This window comes from Papio anubis, chromosome 4 (genome assembly GCF_008728515.1).
Source record: "Papio anubis isolate 15944 chromosome 4, Panubis1.0, whole genome shotgun sequence".
Taxonomy (NCBI): Eukaryota; Metazoa; Chordata; class Mammalia; order Primates; family Cercopithecidae; genus Papio; species Papio anubis.
Window position 1 is genome coordinate 47,354,001 of NC_044979.1, and position 19,434 is coordinate 47,373,434.

General features: G+C 35.8%; 1 protein-coding gene across 8 annotated transcripts in view; it reads left to right on the forward strand.

Annotated features, from left to right (window-relative positions):
• The window catches only part of IMMP2L (inner mitochondrial membrane peptidase subunit 2), an 871,433-nt gene that overhangs the window by 108,747 nt on the left and 743,252 nt on the right, over nt 1-19,434 (forward strand). The window lies entirely within an intron of this gene.

Consider the following 19,434-nt stretch of genomic DNA (forward strand, 5'->3'; position numbering starts at 1 on the left):
AGTTCATGAGCCTTAAGGAAAGAAACCATTTTCATAACATGTAAGTACAAAGTGAGGCAGCAAGTGCTGATGTAGAAGCTGCAGCAAGTTATCTAGAAGATCTAGCTAAGATAATTGACAAAGGCGCCTACACTGCACAACAGATTTTCAAGCTAGACGAAACAGCCTTATGTAGGAAGAAGATACCATCTAGGACTTCTCTAGCTACAGAGGAGAAGTCAGTCCATGACTTTAAAGTTTTGAAGGACATCTGACTTTGTTGTTAGGGCCTAGCGTAGCTGTTTACTTTAAGTTGAAGCCAGTGCTCCTTGACCATTCTGAAAATCCTAGGCCCCTTAAGCATTATGCTGAATATACTCTGACTGTGCTCTATAAATGGAACAAAGCCTAGATGATAGCACATCTGTTCGTAGCGTAGATTGCGTAATATTTTAGGCTCATTCTTGTGACCTACTGCTCAGAAGCAAAGAATCCTTCCAAAATATTACTGCTTATTGACAATGCACCTGGTCACCCAAGAGCTCTGATGGAGATGTACAAGGTGATCAGTGTTTTCCTGCTCGCTAACAATATTCATTCTGTTGCCCAAGGATCATGGAATAATTTTGACTTTCCAGTCTTATTAGTTAAGAAGTACATTTGTTAGGCTATCGTTGCCATAGATAATTATTCCTCTGAGGGATCTAGTCAAATTAAGTTGAAAACTTCCTGAAAAGGATTCACCATTCTAGATGCCATTAAGAACTGATTCATGGGATTCATGATTTGTGATTCATGGGAGGAGGTCAAAATACCAACATGAATAGCAGTTTGGAAGAAGTTGATTCTTTGAGGGTTTTAAGACTTCAGTGGAAGAAGTAACTGCACTAATAAAACAGTTTGAATTAGAAGTGGAGTCAGAAGATTTGATTGAATTGCTACAATCTTGGATAAATCTTGAACGGATGAGGAGTTGCTTTCTGTGGATCAGCAAAGAAAGTAGTTTCCTGAGATGAAATCTATGCCTGGTGAAGATGCTATGAACATGGTTGAAACAACAACAAAGGATTTGGAATATCCCATAAACTTAGGTGGTAAAGCAGTGAGAGGGTTTGAGAGGACTGACCCTAATTTTGAAAGAAGTTTTACTGTTAGTAAAATTCTGTCAAGCAGCATTACATGCTGCGGAGAAATCTTTCATGAAGGGAAGAGTCAATTGATGTGGCAAGCTTCATTGTTGTCTTATTTTAAGAAATTACCACAGCTACCTCACTCTTCAGCAACCACCACCTGATCCGTCAGCAGCCATCAACATTGAGGCAAGACACTTCCATAGCTGAAAGACTACAACTTGCCAAAAGCTCAGATGATCATTAGCATTTTTTTTAGCAATGAAGTATTTTAAAAATAAAGTACGTACATTTTTTTTGGCATAATGCAGTTGCACACCTAATAGATTACAGTTTAGTGTAAATGTAACTTTTATATACACTGTGAAACCAAAAAATTTGTATGACTCACTTTATTGAGGTGATCTGGAACTGAACCCATGGTATCTCCACTGGTGTACGTACCTCTGAGGTCTTTCCTTGATATAATGTGTGAATACCAGTTTCCCCTGCCTAGAGCTTCAGGACTAGAAGTGCAGCTTTGAGAAGGTATGAGAGCACTGGACGGGGAGATGGAGTCCTTGAGACTGGGCCACTAGAGTTGTGGAGTAGAGGTTGGAAGGGAAGATTGGAAAGAGCCATTTCTGAAAAGCAGAGATGAAGGGATTAGCCGTGAAGTAGATGAATGAAATAGCGAAGCAAGGATGTAAACTTCAGGGAGAAGCATTTCCAGAGGAGAGCTAGATGCTGGGGTATAAGACAGAATGATTTGTAGTAGTCTGTGCCTGGTGTAGTTAAGGAAGGGCTGATTCTAACTGCTGGACCCTGGCTTGATTTCACAATGTGTCCACATCTTTTGTTGCCAAGTAATGTTGTCATTTGCGTGCAAAGTTCCTCTGAGGCAAGAAGTGTTTCCTAGTCATTTTTTATCCTATTAGTGTCTAGCACATAGTAGACAAATAAAACTTTGTTGAATTTTAGTTCATATTTGTGAAGACCTGTATGTTTAAATTCAAGATACATGACAAATGGAGATTGGAAGTTGTAATTTCTTTTTTAAGAGAGTGTGTTGGGGTGCAGAATGAGAGGGCTATGTTTAGTAACTGATAGTCTTACTGGTCAACATCTATCTTCTGGGAAGAAGCATGACTAATCCTATACATTCCTTTCACATTGGCTTTCTCTGCTTTCTTTTGCCTATCAGCTTTGTCCAGATTGTAAACAATAACCTAGAAGAGAAAGGTTTTATATTTCATTATCATTTCTTCTAACAACACAGCTTTGTGTGAATAAGACAATATCAAGTAGATTGTTTACTTTCAATTAAATTTCCCAGGAAAGAGTTCTAGCATTTAACTTTGATTAAAAGTGAATTTTTGTTCTCTAGAGGATTGTCAGAAGTCATTATAAAAAGAGCTATGTTTGGAAACAGTGGGTGTGGGACTCCTGAATATAATAGTAATTTAAACTCAGAGGTTTTTCATAAAAATCCTTTTTTTTTTTAAATAAAAAAGAGATGACAGTTTATAAAGAAATGTAGTTCTATAATTTTAGATGTTTAAGAACATAAAAATGGATTATATTAACGATATATAGATTTACAGTATTCCTTGAGACTGTCAGCATGCTATTTTAAAAATAAGTGACATGTGTCTTATAGTAAACAATTTAGTATTTCTGGTTGAAAAATACTTTAAAAATGTACTGCTATTATAACTCATTCATATTGGCCTTTAATAGGTAACTCCATTGGATTGGTTTCTGCCTCAGAAATATTTTGCTGTTATAGATTTCATGGAATAGCAAAGAACAAATAATGTGTACATGCTTGTGTAACATAATGTTAAAGAAGATTTAGGAATTGAAAATGTTGAGAAACAGCTTTTCCTGGCATGCATACCTAGAGAGGGTTTGCATCACCACTAGGGACACAGAATTGTTATGATCTCTGGCTTTTTATTACATGTCTGATAATTATTTGTTCACAGCCAGACCTACCATATTCAGTTCTGCAGGTTGTGCACTGCATAACTGTAATGATATTGTGTAAAACCTACACATTTGTATGTAGTGACTCTGGGTTTTGAACAAGATAAAGCAATTTCTTTACTTAAGGAGTTTACATTCCAGCGGGCCAGACAGATAATAAATAAGATGGGAATATATCAGGTAAAAATAAGTACCATACAGTTAATTAAAACATTGTAAGGTGATAGTGGCCAGATTAGGTGGTCAGGAAGAAACAGTAAAATTAAAAGAAGTGGTAATTTAAGAAATAAAATATTTGGTAAATGGTATAATTAAAATTATATATATTTCTAGACATTATCATTTTTGTATTTTGTTGCTAAAGATAGTCTGATACAGTTGTTTGTTTTCACTTTGGGTTTTTAAAAACTGTGATAACAGTGGTATGTATTTATTTTTTTTGAGACGGAGTTTTGCTCTTGTTGCTCAGGCTGGAGTGCAATGGTGTGATCTTGGCTCACTGCAACCTCCGTCTCCCTGGTTCAAGCGATTCTCCTGCCTGAGCCTCCCGAGTAGCTGGGATTACCGGCATGTGGCACCTCGCCTGGTTAATTTTGTATTTTTAGTAGAGACGGGTTTTTTCCATGTTGGTCAGGCTGGTCTCGAACTCATGATCTCAGGTGATCCACCCGCCTTGGCCTCCCAAAGTGCTGGGATTACAGGCATGAGCCACTGTGTCTGGCGGTGGATGTATTTTTTTAAGGATATATTTTGACTGATTTTCATAAAAAAAAGAGTAAGTGCGTTATACAGTTTGGATGTTTGTCTGCTCCAAATCTCATGTTGAAATATAATCCCCAATGATGAAGGTAAGGGAGGTGTTTGGGTCATGGGGGCAGATCCATAATGAAAAGCTTATTGCCTTCCTCATGATAAGGAGTGAGTTCTTGCTCTAAGTTCATGCAAAATCTGTTTGTTTAAAAGAGTGTGGCACCTCTCCACTCTTGCTTGCTCTCTTGCCATAGCTGCATGCCCTTTACCTTCTGCCATGACTGGAAACTTCCTCAGGCCCTCACCAGGAGCAGATACTGGCACTCTGCTTCTTGTACAGCCTGTAGAACTGTAAGCCAAAATAAACCTCTTTTATTTATAGATTACCCAGTCTTAGGTATTGCTTTATAGCAGTGCAAACAGATTAACACAATGCAGTTTTGTCTAATGACCTAATGTTAGATTCTTTGAGTTTAACTTAGTGACAGTATTACAAGTATAACAAAATATTTAGGGCTTAAAAACTTTTGAGTTACTTTATTTTGATTTTTTACATAATGAGAAAAAATATTTGAAAAGTATTCATATGTGTGTGGGGTGTGTGTGTGTGTAAGAAGAAAAGACTTGGAAGACAAGTCCGAGCTGTCTTACTTAAGAATACGTTTGTATGTAAGTTTTCTAGTTTGTGAAATATTATGATGAGAAATTTTGTTTTCGTGTTTGTACATTGTTTGGTTATAAGTGTACCTTTTTAGAGTGTAGTGTATTTCCTTCCAGCCTAATGTAATTTTTTCTTTGAAACAAAGCTTTTCCATGTTGCCTGTTGGTTTTTATGTTTAATATCCTAATGGATCTTAAATAGAAGGTCAAGTGGATATGACATAATTTATGTAATTAGTCCTTTATTTTAATAATGTTTGCTTTTTCTGGAGTTTTACTGGACAGGTCCTCCTGTCCGTCTTGCTGCCACTGGACTGCCCAGTATGTATGTTCCCTTAATAAACTCTGTTGTCTCTTTCACTAATTCTGGGTTTCTTCTTTGGCCTCTCAAACATAGTGCCATCTAATTGAAGTCCACAGAGGTTTGGCAGGACAACTGGTATGCATGGCAAGAAGTTGAAGAAAATTCTGTGAGTGCCAAGATGATGGGATTGGGAGAGAGGAAGTGTGCGGAGGAAATTCTAGGCTGACTGTCTACATCTATAGGGGGTCTGATAGCTGCTATCCTTGGTGAATGGGGCCCACTGCAGCAGTATAGGGATGCCCCCAAAACACTGAAGGGTCTGGAAGAACTGTTGCCAGGGGTGGATCTAACTAAATGAAAGTGAGATGCCCAAGCTGTGGCAGCTGTAAGTGGCTGGCTGCTTCTATAATTTGTAGCTTATAGTTTTTTTTTCTGTATTTTGGAATATTAAAATAGATTGTCCAATTGTGAATTTCTTTAAAAATATATTTAGTGGGGACAAATGCAGATTTCTTACATGTGTATATTACACAGTGGTGTAGTCTTGGCTCTTAGTGTGCCCATCACCTGAATAGTGAATATTGCACCCAATAGGTAATTTTTAAACCCTTACCCACCTCCCACCCTCCCACCTTTTGGAGTTTCCAGTGTCCATTGTTCCACTCAGTGTGTCCATGTGTAGTCATTGTGTAGCCTCTACTTATAAGTGAGAATATGCAGTATTTGACTTTGTGAGTTATTTTAATAAGGTAATGACCTCCAGTTCTATCCATGTTGCTGCCAAGGACATTATTTCATTCTTTTTTTGACTGCATAGTATTCTAAGTTGTATATATACCACATTTTCTTCATGAAATCCTCTGTTGATGGACATTCAGGTTGATTCCATACCTTTGCTATTGTTACTAGTGCAGAGATAAACATACAATTTCAAGCATCTTTTTAATATGATGATTTCTTCCCTTTGGATAGATACCCAGAAGTGTGATCAGTAGATCTAATGGTGGTTCCACTTTTAATTCTTTGAAAAATCTCCATACAGTTTTCTATAGAACTTGTACTAATTTACATTTTTACCAATAGTTTATAAGTGTTCACTTATCTGCATCCTTGCCAACATCTATTGTTTTTAGTCTTTTTAATAGTAGCCATTCTGACTGGTGTAAGATGGTATGAGAAATATATGATTGTGCTTCTAATTTGAATTTCTCTGATGAATAGTGATGATGAGCATTTTTTCACCTTGTGTCATGATTGGCTGCTTGTTGGCTGCTTGTGTGTCTTCTTTTGAAAAATGGCTGTTTGGCCAGGCACAGTGACTCATGCCTGTAATCCCAGCACTTTGGGAGGCCAAGTCAGGTCAGGAGTTCAGGACCAGCCTGGACAACATGGTGAAACCCTGTCTCTACTAAAAATACAAAAATTTGCTGGGCATGTTGGAAGGCGCCTGTAATCCCAGCTGTAATCCTAGATGGGCGGCTTAGGCAGGAGAATCTCTTGAATCCAGGTGGTGGAGGTTGCAGTGAGCCAAGATTGTACCACTGCACTCCATCCTGGGCAACAGAGTGATACTCTGTCTCAAAAACAACACCACCACTACCACCAAAAAACAAAACAAAACAAACAAAAACAAAAAAACGAAAAATGACTGTTCATGTCCTTTGCCCACTTTTTAATGCGGTTTTTTTTTTTTCCTGTGGAAAACATTCTGTAGTTTGTCTATTTACTCTGCTGATTATGTTTCTTTCTTTTGCTGTGCAGAAGCTTCTTACTATAATTAATTCCCATTTGTCTATTTTTGTTTTTGTTGCATTGGCTTTTGAGGACTTGGTCATAAAGTCATTGCCTCATCCAAAGACCAGAACATAAGACTTTGTGACAGGTATGGCTCCACTTTCATTTTTCTGCATATGGCTAGGCTATTCAGTTTTCCCAGCACTATATATTAAATAGGATAGAAATTTTTCAGTGTATATTTTTGTTGACTCTGTTGACGATCAGTTGGTTGTCTGTATGTGGCATTGTTTCTGGATTCTCTATTCCATAACATAGACCTGTCTGTTTTTATACCTGTACCATGCTGTTTTGGTTCCTATAGCCTTGTAGTATAATTTGAAGTCAGGTAATGTGATGCCTCCAACATTGTTCTTTCTGCTTGGGATTGCTATGGCTATTTGGTATCTTTTTTGGTTCCATATTAATTTTAGGATTGTTTTCTCTAATTCTGTGAAAAATGATGTTAGTAATTTAATAGGGATTGTGTTGAAATTGTAGATTGCTCCATGCAGTATGGTCATTTTTAACAATATTATTTCTTCCATTCCATGATTATGGGATTTTAAAAAATTTGGTTGTGTCATCTGCACTTTCTTTCATCAGTGTTTTGTAGTTCTTCTTAAAGAGATAATATGGTTTGGTCCTGTGTCCCCACCCAAATCTCACCTTGAATTATAATATCCGCACGTTTCAAGGGCAAGGCCAGGTAGAGTTAATTGAATCATGGGGTCTGATATGGTTTGGCTCTGTGTCCCCACCCAAATCTCATCTTGAATTGTACTCCCATAATTCCCATGTGTTGTAGGAGGGATCTGGTGGGAGATAATTGAATCATGTGGGCAGTTTCCCTTGTGATTAAATTCTCATGGTAGTGAATAACTCTCACAGGATCTGATGGTTTGATAAGGGGTTTCTGCTTTTGTGTCTTCCTCGTCATTTCTCTCCTTGCCTGCTGCCATCCGTGTAACATGGGACTTGTTCCTCCTTGCCTTCCACCATGATTGTGAAGCTTCCCCAGCCACGTGGCACTGTAAGTCCAATTAAATCTCTTTCTTTTGTAAATTGCCCAGTCTAGGGTATGTCTTTATCAGCAGTGTGAAAATGGACTAATACTGGGGTGGTTTCCCCCATGCTTTTCTCGTGATAGTGAGTGAGTGCTCACGAGACAAGCATCTGACATTTCCCCTTCTGGCACTAATTCTCTCTGCCATGTGAAAAGGTGCCATCATCAGGATTGTAAGTTTCCTGAGGCCTCCCAGGACATGCAGAACTGTGAGTCAATCGAACCTCTTTTCTTTATAAATTACCCAGTGTCAGGTTTCTTCATAGCAGCATGAGAATTGACTAATACAAGAGATATTTCACCTTCTTTGTTAAATATATTCCCAGGTTTTTTTTTTTTTTTTTTTTTTTTTTTTTTTTTGTAGCTGTTGTAAGTGGAATTGCCTTCTTGATTTGGTTCTTGGCTAGGTCATTATTGGTGTATAGAAATGCTACTGATTTCTGTATATTAATTTTGTATCCTGAAACATTACTGAATTCATTTATCAAATCTAAGAGTTTTTTGGTGGAATCATTAGGGTTCTCTAAATATAAGATCTTATCAGTGAAGAGGGATAATTTGATTTTCCAATTTGGATGCCTTTCAATATTTTCTCTTGCCTGATTGCTCTGGTGAGAACTTCCAGTATGATGTTGAATAAGAGTGGTGAAAGTGGGAATTCTTGTCCTTTTCCAGTTCTCAGAGGGAATGCTTTCAACTTTTCCATATTAAGTAAAATGTTGGCTGTGGGTTTGTCATATATGGCCTTTATTATGTTGAAGTATGTGCCTTCTATACATAGTTTGTTCAGAATTTTTATCATGAAGGCATGCTGAATTTTACTGAAGGCATTTTCTGCATCTGTTGAGATGATCATATGGGTTTTGTCCTTAATTCTGTTTATGCAATGTATCACATTTATTAGTTTGTATCTTTTGAACCATCCTTGCTTCCCTAGGGTAAATCCCACCTGATCATGGTGTTCCAGCTAATCTCGCTTTGCTGACACCATTTGTTTAAGGAAAACTCTCTCTAACTGTGTCATTCCTCTACTCTCACACCACAACAATCATCAACATAGATGACTGTTGTGACCATATGTGTGGGTTTTTTTTTCCCCACACTCCAAACAGCAGACACCAGCTGGGTATCCTCTAATTCTGTTCTCACATTACCTACCTGGAGATAGTGTCAGATTCCACAGGTTTAGGGCTTAGTTCCCAAGACTGCACCTTTCCCTGTTCCCCCTCTACCAGTCTCAAGTCTAGGCCTCTGGAACTTCTGATGGACTGGCTTCAAGTTACAGTTCCCATGACCCTCTCTTTGGGTTCAATTAATTTGCTGGAGTGGTTTACCAAATGTGAATTTCTGAATACTAACTTTTTGTTGTCCAAAGAATACAATTTTTTTTTTAATCTGCTGAAAGTTTGGAAAAAGTATAAATATCTTAAAATAGAAATTAGGAAAGGTTTGACTTCATTGTTATTCCAATTGTTAGACATTCAACAAAGGTCTCAACTGGAAACAACGATGATGACAACAATGAAAGCCATTACTTCTGAAAGAGAAATTATACTTCTATGACTTTTTTATCAAGTTTAGAATTAGAGCTTTTGGTAGAGTTTTAGTAAAGTTTGACGGAGGCCGCTTGAACTGTAGGAAATTGTTTCTTTCTTTTGTGATCATCAGTTATTTCTACCACATTTTTGTGGACCTAACCACCCTCTTTTTTTGTTTTAATATGCATTATGGACCTACCCACCCAAATATTAGACTTTAAAAATTATATAATTGAAAATAAAGTTGGCTGGAAAAAACCTGTGTGATCTTGCATTCTGCACATGCATATTTTTTGGCTACCTATATTGGGCTGGTGTTAGGGTACCATGATCCTTGCTTGTAGAGTTTATAGATTAATAAAAGGAATGAGTAGAATACTTTATTATATATGAGAAAAATGAGACCAAGCAAAGTGACTTGCTCATGAGTATACAACAGTTTCTCTTTACGCTGACTAGTGAAATCTTGAGGAAGTCCAAAGTTCATTAATGATGGGTATTGTTGTACCATAGGTTGCGTTTCCTCTCTAGGTTTATCTGGATTTTGTTATCTAACAAAAGAGCTATAAATCCTGGCCATATGCCATGGAGGTACTGCAAATATGATACCTGTTACTGAGATGGAGACCTTTTGTGGTCAAGATAAAAAAGGGCACAGTGTATTTAATTTTTTTTTTTTTTTTTTTGAGACAGAGTCTTACTCTTTTGCCCAGGCTGGAGTGCAGTGGCGCAATATTGGCTCACTGCAATCTCTGTCTCCTAGTTTCAAGTGATTCTCGTGCTTCAGCCTCCCGAGTAGCTGGCCCTATAGGCGCTGACCACCATGTCTGACTAATTTTTGTATTTTTAGTAGAGATGGGGTTTTCCTATGTTGTCCAGGCTGGTCTCGAACTGCTGACCTCAGGTGATCCACTTCCCTTGGCCTTCCAAAGTTATGGGATTGCAGATGTGAGCCACCATGTCCAGCCTGTATTTAACTTTAATAGTATCTTTTGTCTATTTACCTCTCTGGGTAAATGAGAAAACAATAAAAATATTCGCGAACTGGCATAGGTTTTTATTTTGTGCACCCAGCATCCAGGACAATATTTAGGTATAGTACTTAGATCTCCTAAAAAGACTTACTTTTGAAAAGATTAATAGTTTAAAATAGTTATCACACCACTTTTCTAAGTGATTACTTTTATTTGCCCTGCTTAAGTAAGGATTTTGGTTTGAGGATGGAGAGTCTGATAAATCAAGGAAGTACAATAATTTTATTTATAATTATTTATCTCTTTTTAGGCTAAGAGGATTATATATTCTCGGAACTATAGATCTATTTTAAATTCAAATTTTGAAAAGAAGTTAAAGAAGGCTAAAAGGCATACTTGATGACATTTTTAGCTTTTCCTAAAAATGTATAAATTTATATGCTTTTATTTTTTCTACCAGGAAGGAAAAGAATAATAATATTCTGTTATTTTAGATTCCATAGCTGTAGTTGTCAGACATATTTCAGTTAGGTTATTCAGGAGGCATATTGTAGAAATTGTCAAAAAATTCAAGTTTCTCTACTTTGTTATTAATTTTCAATATTCTTACCTTATGTATTCTCTAATTTTGCCCTTTTCCCAATTTTATTTTTTTTTTATTTTTATTTTTTTAAATTTATTTATTATTATTATACTTTAAGTTGTAGGGTACATGTGCATAACGTGCAGGTTTGTTACATATGTATACTTGTGCCATGTTGGTCTGCTGCACCCATCAACTCGTCATTTACATCAGGTATAACTCCCAATGCAATCCTCACTCGAAAAACCACATGATGATAGGCCCGATTGTGTGATGTTCCCCTTCCTGAGTCCAGTGATCTCATTACCGGTTCCACCTGGTGAACATGCGGTGTTTGGTTTCTGTTCTTGTGATGGTTGCTAAGAATGATGGTTTCCAGCTGCATCCATGTCCCTACAAGGGCCTTAAACTCATCGCCTTTTTATGGCTGCATAGTATTCCATGGTGTATATGTGCCACATTTTCTTAATCAATCTGTCACTGATGGACATTTGGGTTGATTCCAAGTTTTGCTTATTGTGAATAGTGCTGCCAGTAAGCTTATCGTGTGCATGTGTCTTTATAGCAGCATGATTTATAATCCTTTGGAGTATATCCCCAGTAATGGGATGGCTGGGTCATATGGTACATCTAGTTCTAGATCCTTGAGGAATCATATACTGTTTTCATAATGGTTGAACTAGTTTACAATCCCACCAACAGTGTAAAAAGTGTTCTATTTCTCCATCCTCTCCAGCACCTGTTGTTTCCTGACTTTTGAATGATAAGCCATTCTAACTGGTGTGAGATGGTATCATTGTGGTTTTGATTTGCATTTCTCTGATGGCCAATTTTAATATTATAATAAGAATTTCAAATAGGACTTTGTAATTTATGAGTTAAAACCAGATGGATGAGAGGATGAGTACCTTAAGAATAGAATGCATTTCCTTGTGTTTGTTTTGTATACACGTGGCAATAGGCACTGAAAGGGAACTAAACTACATTATGATCATTCTTGCTCAGAAACTCATGTCTAACTGGCTAATTTAAGAGCCAAGACCCTATATAATACTGTGTTGCCCCTTTCCAGCTCTAATTTTGATTTCTGGGTCTGCATTTTTGAAAGTACAGGCCAATATGTCCAATAAACAAACTAGTGAAATTATTTTGCCCACATGATAAATGTTTGTAAAAATGTTCCCCAAAGGGATCTCTAGGAAGATATCATTTCTTCAACAAAAATCTTTTGCCTTTGAAAGGTGAAATTTAGTTGTGGGAGTCTCAATTTAAGAAACACAGGCTATTTTATCTGAGTTGGAGCTCAATTAGATGTGAATCTTTAAATTGTTTACTTAATTCTTCTGTGCTATTGCGAAAGGATGCTATTTCGTAAATGTGAAATCAGGAATTCTATGTTGATTTTTTTTAAAGCTAACTTTTAGTGCTTTTATTACATAGTGGACAGGTATTATCCTGCTGTTGAATTCAGGAACCATTCTTAGCACCAGATGTGGGTACTGAAGCTTTCCTGGTCTATGTGTGGAAAGCTTGCTTGTTTAGGCTGCCAAGCCAGAGGAGGCATCATACTTTTCACTCAGGCCATTCCTATTCTGCTGACAGATGAAAGATTGGCAAAGTAGAGTTTTTAAAAAGGGTAGGTTAATTGTTTCTGGAGATTAGAAGAAGGGGCCTTTTTTTGTGTCGATGCCTATAGGCATGCTTACCCCCTGCCCCAGCCCCCACATATATGTACCTATATCAACATGCATTTCCCTACATACGGTTCCCAGAGATTCATGAAGCTGCTCTTGAAGCTCATGAGCAACCCCCAGATTAATATACAAGCGTTACTTAATGAAAGAAGAAAAAAAGATTGCATGTTCTTTTATTTGATAGAAAGCACCATATTCATCCATTCATATGTCCTGAGCACCTGTTCATCCATCTACTCATGTATCTATCCATCCACCCACCTACCCATCCATCTACCCATCCAACCTTCATTCATGTTTTATCTGATACTTTGTTTGTCAAAACTCTGTGTATTTTATTTTTATACTTTTAAAATTGAGTACTATACTGCTTTGTAAGTACTTATGGAGCTTTGTAAGTACTTACGGAAAATGAAAGAATGATTCATGACAACTATGGAGGTGTTCTAGTAGAGAGTGTGTACATATTTGTTTGTGGTTGTATAATAATGCAGTTTGAAGCATTAATAGGTTTGGAAAGGTGGCATAGATAGTTATTTCAGCTTTGCTTTTCTTAGACTCATTTTATATTTCAGAAAGTCTTTTTGTGGACTTTTTGTACTGCTCTAGTTTTAAAATAAAGTGCATTGTCAGTAAAGCAGAGTTAGATTTTTTTTGGTGAAAATAAAATTGATAGACACTTGAACATTTCTTTAGAAAGTTACTCTATCAAAGAAAAGTTTAAAAGGTTTTTAAAAGATTTTACTCATTTTACCAAAAAAAGTTTCTCTTCTTTTGAATTGATTATTAATTTATTTCACATATGAGGCATCTTGTAAAGGTTTTATTTAGGGCAGTAAGGAATCATTTTAGTATTTTTAATCATTCAATTTTTATATAGAATTTTTTTCTAGTCCTTGTTACTTTAAAAAATTACTGTTGAAACCCCCTATTTCTCTTGACATTTTCAGTATTCATTTTTCTACTGCTTTAGTCTTTATCATCTGTATATGAAACAGAAAGTATCTTTTTTAGACATGGAAGACAGAGTGACTTATTTGGAAAATAAGATTCTAATTACTCTATCATTTTCTGTAAGGGTGAAATACAATATAAGGGAACAATAAAGAAAATCTCCTAGAATATTGCAAATTCTAAAAAAAGGAACATAAAGATTCAAATGCACACAATCTGCTGACAGGACTGAGCCAATGAGGTGCACAGCATGAATGTGTTGCTACATAGACTACACTTGTATCAGGAGCATATGATGAAAGATGAAAAAGTGAAAGTGGGTACTAATAGCACTCAGATTTCAAAATGAATATCATTAGTATTCCAGCAAAATTATATTCATAGCTATATCTTAAATCCAGTGTGTTTCATGGGAAGAAAATGTCAGTAATATGAACTTACCTAATAGAATCGAGCCTGAGGCTCTGTATTTGCTCTTATGACATTAAATATGTAACTATTTAAAAGTCTTTTGATATGTGGGGCTAGATTTATAATTTAATACTGTAGTAAATATTAAGAGTGCTTAATTTTTTGGCATAATGGAAACATAGCATGGAGATTAATATCTGATCAATAGTCAGGATCCTTTTGCAAGGTTGTTCCCAGATTCACACTGTTCTGGCACTCTGCATATAAATACTTTTCTGTTTAAGGTTTATTGAGTTGGATCACTTAATTGCATCTCAAAGTTATACCTTCGAATTCTCACTTTTTTCTATTTCAATATGGTAATATAGTTTTCTGTTAAATAGTGACAGTATTATTATTTGTACCAACAAATGAAATCAGGTTTTCTATTTATTTTTTATTCTAGAAGTCTCTTTTCTCTTGGATCTCTGAATGTTCTTCATTTTCTTTTATAGTGCACTGTCCAGTCCCAAGAAGTACCCTAATATTAATACTACCTTTCTTAACTGATTTCAGTTATTAGAGCAAAACATTTCATTTGGCTTAGGGATCGTTTGATAGTACCTATAGAAAATAATTTGAAACAAATTACAAGGTATCTTGAGTCTGAACCTCTGGCCCAACTCAGTCGCTGGGAATATTTTTAGAGGATTATTTGAGGTGAAGGTCCACTGATACTTCTATCCTCAGCCACTAACAGATAAATGATAAAAGAATTCTAAGGTCTTTTCTAGTGAACTCCATAAAGAGTACCAGTCTTGAGTGATCAGTGAAGTAAGAAGTTTGGATCTGAACAAGGGAGCAAATGAAAAACTATCGTGACATTAAAGTGGTCAGTAATGCAATGAGACTAAGAGTTAGGGCTTTGTAACCATACTCATAAAATAAGGTGAATTCTGTTTCACCTCAGTTCCTGTCCCAAATTTAAAAGCATGGTTGTACAATTGCATGAATAGGTATATGGGTAAATATTTTTTATTATTAATTACTACTATTTATTAAACAGCAAACACTGACTTTCATTATTTTAAAAAATCTCATATAATCTTCACATTAAGCACGTGAGATACACAGTGATATCCACATCTTGCAGATCATAAAGAAATAATATTGCAGTAAACTCACATATGCCAGCATTTTGGTTAGGTTGTTTACAAAGGCAAACTACTCATCAAAGTAAATGTGACCAGCCACATGCCTTAAAAAGGGCAACATAACAAAGTCTCTAAATAGATTGTAGACAATTTGCACAATACTTTGGTATTTGTCCTTTGTCACTTTTTGGGGGGCAGAGTTGCTATGTGAAAGATTTGCATTTTTATTTGCATCCTGGTCTAGGGAAAGCTTTCTAATCCCTGAGTATGCATTCTTGGGATTTCAAGACTTTAGAGAATTGTTTCCCAAAGTGAGTTCTGGGGAAAACTTGTTATTGCAAAAAACCTCTCAGTGGTAATACCATCAAATGTGAATGAACATACCTTTAATTATTATAAATGGAATACATGTTGCTGTGATTTAGTGGTGAATAAGCAAAACCTAAATTATATTGGTGATTGAAAAGATCGCAGTATCTTCTAAAATCAGTATATAAGATACAAAAAGGAGGGATTAATGTACATATATTTTTTAAAAATTATTTTGACATATTTGAGAAGCAACTACCAGAAATATATAATTTACCTCTTTTAGCTGTAAAACAAAGTTTATGTATTATAAGGTTACCTACATGATATTCCATACCCTGGGATGAACTTTCTGCTCCCTGTACCCAATCTGGTAAAATTTTACTAACCTTCATGGTCCTGAAAATCCCTGCCTGTCGTGTTTTTATAGCAGTTAATGTATATCACATTGTATTACAATTCAGTTCTCTTTTTCTGTATCATTTAGAGACATCTGCTTCTTAGAGGACTTTGACAAGTATTTGTGGAATAAATGAAGGAGTAGATGAATAAATTATATATTTAATTAATTTAGCAAGATTTTTATCCAGTCTTAACTATTTGGACCAGTTTTTCTGACTACTTGATCTAAGAATGATCCAGCAAGTGGGTAACTAAGATTATGGTTCAAAATGTTTGGGAACACTTGCCGATTCCTCTTTCTTTACTGAGTGAATTTGAAAATTAAAAGGATTTTGGAGAAATGACTTTTTAATTTGAAAATGTATTTTATTATGGAAATTTTCAAACATACAGAGAAGTCGAAAGACATTTACAGTGAACATCAGTATACTCACCACTCACATCTTATCACTTTTCTATTATGTATCTATCTATATTTTAATCCCTCTATTCATCCATCAGTCCATCTTATTTATTTATGATGCATTTCAAAGTAAACTATAGGCACTTCCCCCTAAATACTTTCAACATGCGTATTGTTAACTAGAGTTCAAGAATAGTTTACAGGTTTTTTTTTCTTTTGAGGTAAAATTTAAATACAATAGTGTGTATAAATCTTAAGTGAACATTTGCTAGTTTTAACATATGCCTATGTTGTGTAACCCTAATGTCTATCAAGATATAGAACATTAACATCATCCCAGAAAGTCCTCTTGTGGTCCTTCTCAGTCACCTTCTGCTCCCACACCTTACAGGGAACCACATTTCTTACTTTTTCCCTTTTTCTATAGATTAGTTTTGCCAAAACATGATGTCTTTAAGGAATCAAAGTATGTAAATGTTTATGTTAAAAACAGAAAGCAATCCCTAAGTAAATATTTACATCGATTACATTTACATTTCAGTTGAAACTAACAACTGAAATGACAACTGGAAAACTACAGAGGGCAATTGATGAAGGAAACTTAAAATGACTTCATGTAATGACTAATGACCTGGATTTAGAGGAATGTCAGAAGTACACGTGGCTAGCGTTCCATTATGCCTTGTAATTGCTATAATGGCAGCAGACTGTGTAAACCTGAAAGTCACTTGACAGAGAATCTTGCCTGGTGGTCAGCAAATGTGATACAATTCTGTGACCCAAATCAGCACATATTTTACAAAGGTTGTAAAGTCAAAATATGGTGATTGTTTCAAATGTTTTGGTTTTGTGATAGAATTACTTAATATTTGGCTTTTAGAATGATCTATTATAAAATGTTGAAAATACAGTTTTAATTAATATACAATGAAGAGAAATATTTTGGAATGTATGAAATTACTCTGTGTTAAGAGTCTCCATATTAAAAATATAGTTTTAAATATCATGGTTATACATCATGCATAGATGATTATACAGATGTAATGAATCCCAGCTCTTATTCAGGTACCTTGTGATATATGCATCACCTAATATATTTAAATGCTGAGCTTTTGTCAGTAGAGAAAAAAGTCATCAGTAATATCTAAAAATTAGCATGGCTTAGTCTGGGACACTGGCCCTTACAGTCAATTAATTACTTATCGTCTCTGGCCTCTCTCTGTTATTCATACCACAGCCAAACACTGAGTACTAGCCGATGCGTTTTAAGAATCTACTGAAACCACCCGTCTATCTCCCTTCTCTCCCTCGTTACCTTCTTCCTTCTCTCCTTTCTTCCCGGCTCCTTGAACAGATATTTGTGGTGCACCGGCGTTGTAACAATGTAAAATGGTGGAGATACTGTTATGAGTAGGAAGCACCTTACTGTAAATCAGGTTCTACAGATGCTGTTTATGTTTGTAAACATTAACTTCTAATGAATCAGAATTCACTTAAAAAATCATACATCCTAGAATTTGTGAATAGATTTTGTGAAAAACAGGGCATGTTGGTATACGTGATAAGACGGATTATTCAAAGTTGATCAAATGTCTATACTGTTTATTTAATTGCGTTATCTCTACAACTGAAACAACTAGACTTGCTTTACCATTAACCATCTGCAACAACTATCATGCTCAGTGTAGCCATTAGTATAGTTAACTATCTTTTTATTTTAAAAAGTTTCACCTGCCAATTTTGTTGATCTTTTCAAAAAACCAGCTCCTGGATTCATTTATTTTTTGAAGGATTTTTTGTGTCTCTATCTCTTTCAGTTCTGCTCTGATCTTAGTTATATCTTGCCTTCTGCTAGCTTTTGAATTTATTTGCTCTTGCTTCTCTAGTTCTTTTAATTGTGATGTTAAGATGTCGATTTTAGATCTTTCCTGCTTTCTCTTGTGGGCATTTAGTGCTATAAATTTCCCTCTACACACTGCTTTAAATGTGTCCCAGAGATAGACCTCTAGCAAGATTAATAAAAGAAGAAAGAAGAATCAAATAGACACAATAAAAAATGATAAAGGGATATCACTACCGATCTCACAGAAATACAAACTACCATCAGAGAATACTATAAACACCTCTACGCAAGTAAACTAGAAAATCTAGAAGAAATGGATAAATTCCTGGACACATACACCTTCCCAAGACTAAACCAGGAAGAAGTTGAATCTCTAAATAGACCAGTAACAGGCTCTGAAATTGAGGCAATAATTAGTAGCCTACCAACCAAAAAAAGTCCAGGACCAGATGGATTCACAGCCGAATTCTACCAGAGGTACAAAGGGGAGCTGGTACCATTCCTTCTGAAACTATTCCAATTGATAGAAAAAGAGGGAATCCTCTCTAACTCATTTATGAGGCCAGCATCGTACTGATACCAAAGCCTGGAAGAGACACAACAAAAAAAGAGAATTTTAGACCAATATCCCTGATGAACATCGATGCAAAAATCCTCAGTAAAATACTGGCAGACCGAATCCAGCAGCACATCAAAAAGCTTATCCACCACCATCAAGTTGGCTTCATCCCTGGGATGCAAGGCTGGTTCAACATACGCAAATCAATAAACGTAATCCATAACATAAACAGAACCAATGACAAAAACCACATGATTATTTCAATAGATGCAGAAAGGGCCTTCGACAAAATTCAGCAATCCTTCATGCTGAAAACTTTCAATAAACTAGGTGTTGATGGAACATATCTCAAAATAATAAGAGCTATTTATGACAAACTCACAGCCAATATCATACTGAATGGGCAAAAACTGGAAGCATTCCCTTTGAAAACCGGCACAAGACAAGGATGCCCTCTCTTACCACTCCTATTCAACATAGTGTTGGAAGTTCTGGCCAGGGCAATCAGGCAAGAGAAAGAAATAAAGAGTATTCAATTAGGAAAAGAAGTCAAATTTTCCCAGTTTGCAGATGACATGATTGTATATGTAGAAAAGCCTGTCGTCTCAGCCCAAAATCTCCTTAAGCTGATAAGCAACTTCAGCAAAGTCTCAGGATACAAAATAGATATGCAAAAATCACAAGCGTTTCTATACACCATTAACAGACAAACAGAACCAAATCATGAATGAACTCCCATTCACAATTGCTACAAAGAGAGTAAAATACCTAGGAATCAAACTTCCAGGGGATGTGAAGGACCTCTTCAAGGAGAACTACAAACCACTGCTCAACTAAATAAAAGAGGACACAAACAAATGCAAGAATATTCCATGCTCATGGATAGGAAGAATCAGTATCGTGAAAATGAACATACTGCCCAAAGTAATTTATGCATTCATTGCCATCCCCATCAAGCTACCAATGACTTTCTTTACAGAATTGGAAAAAGTACCTTCAAG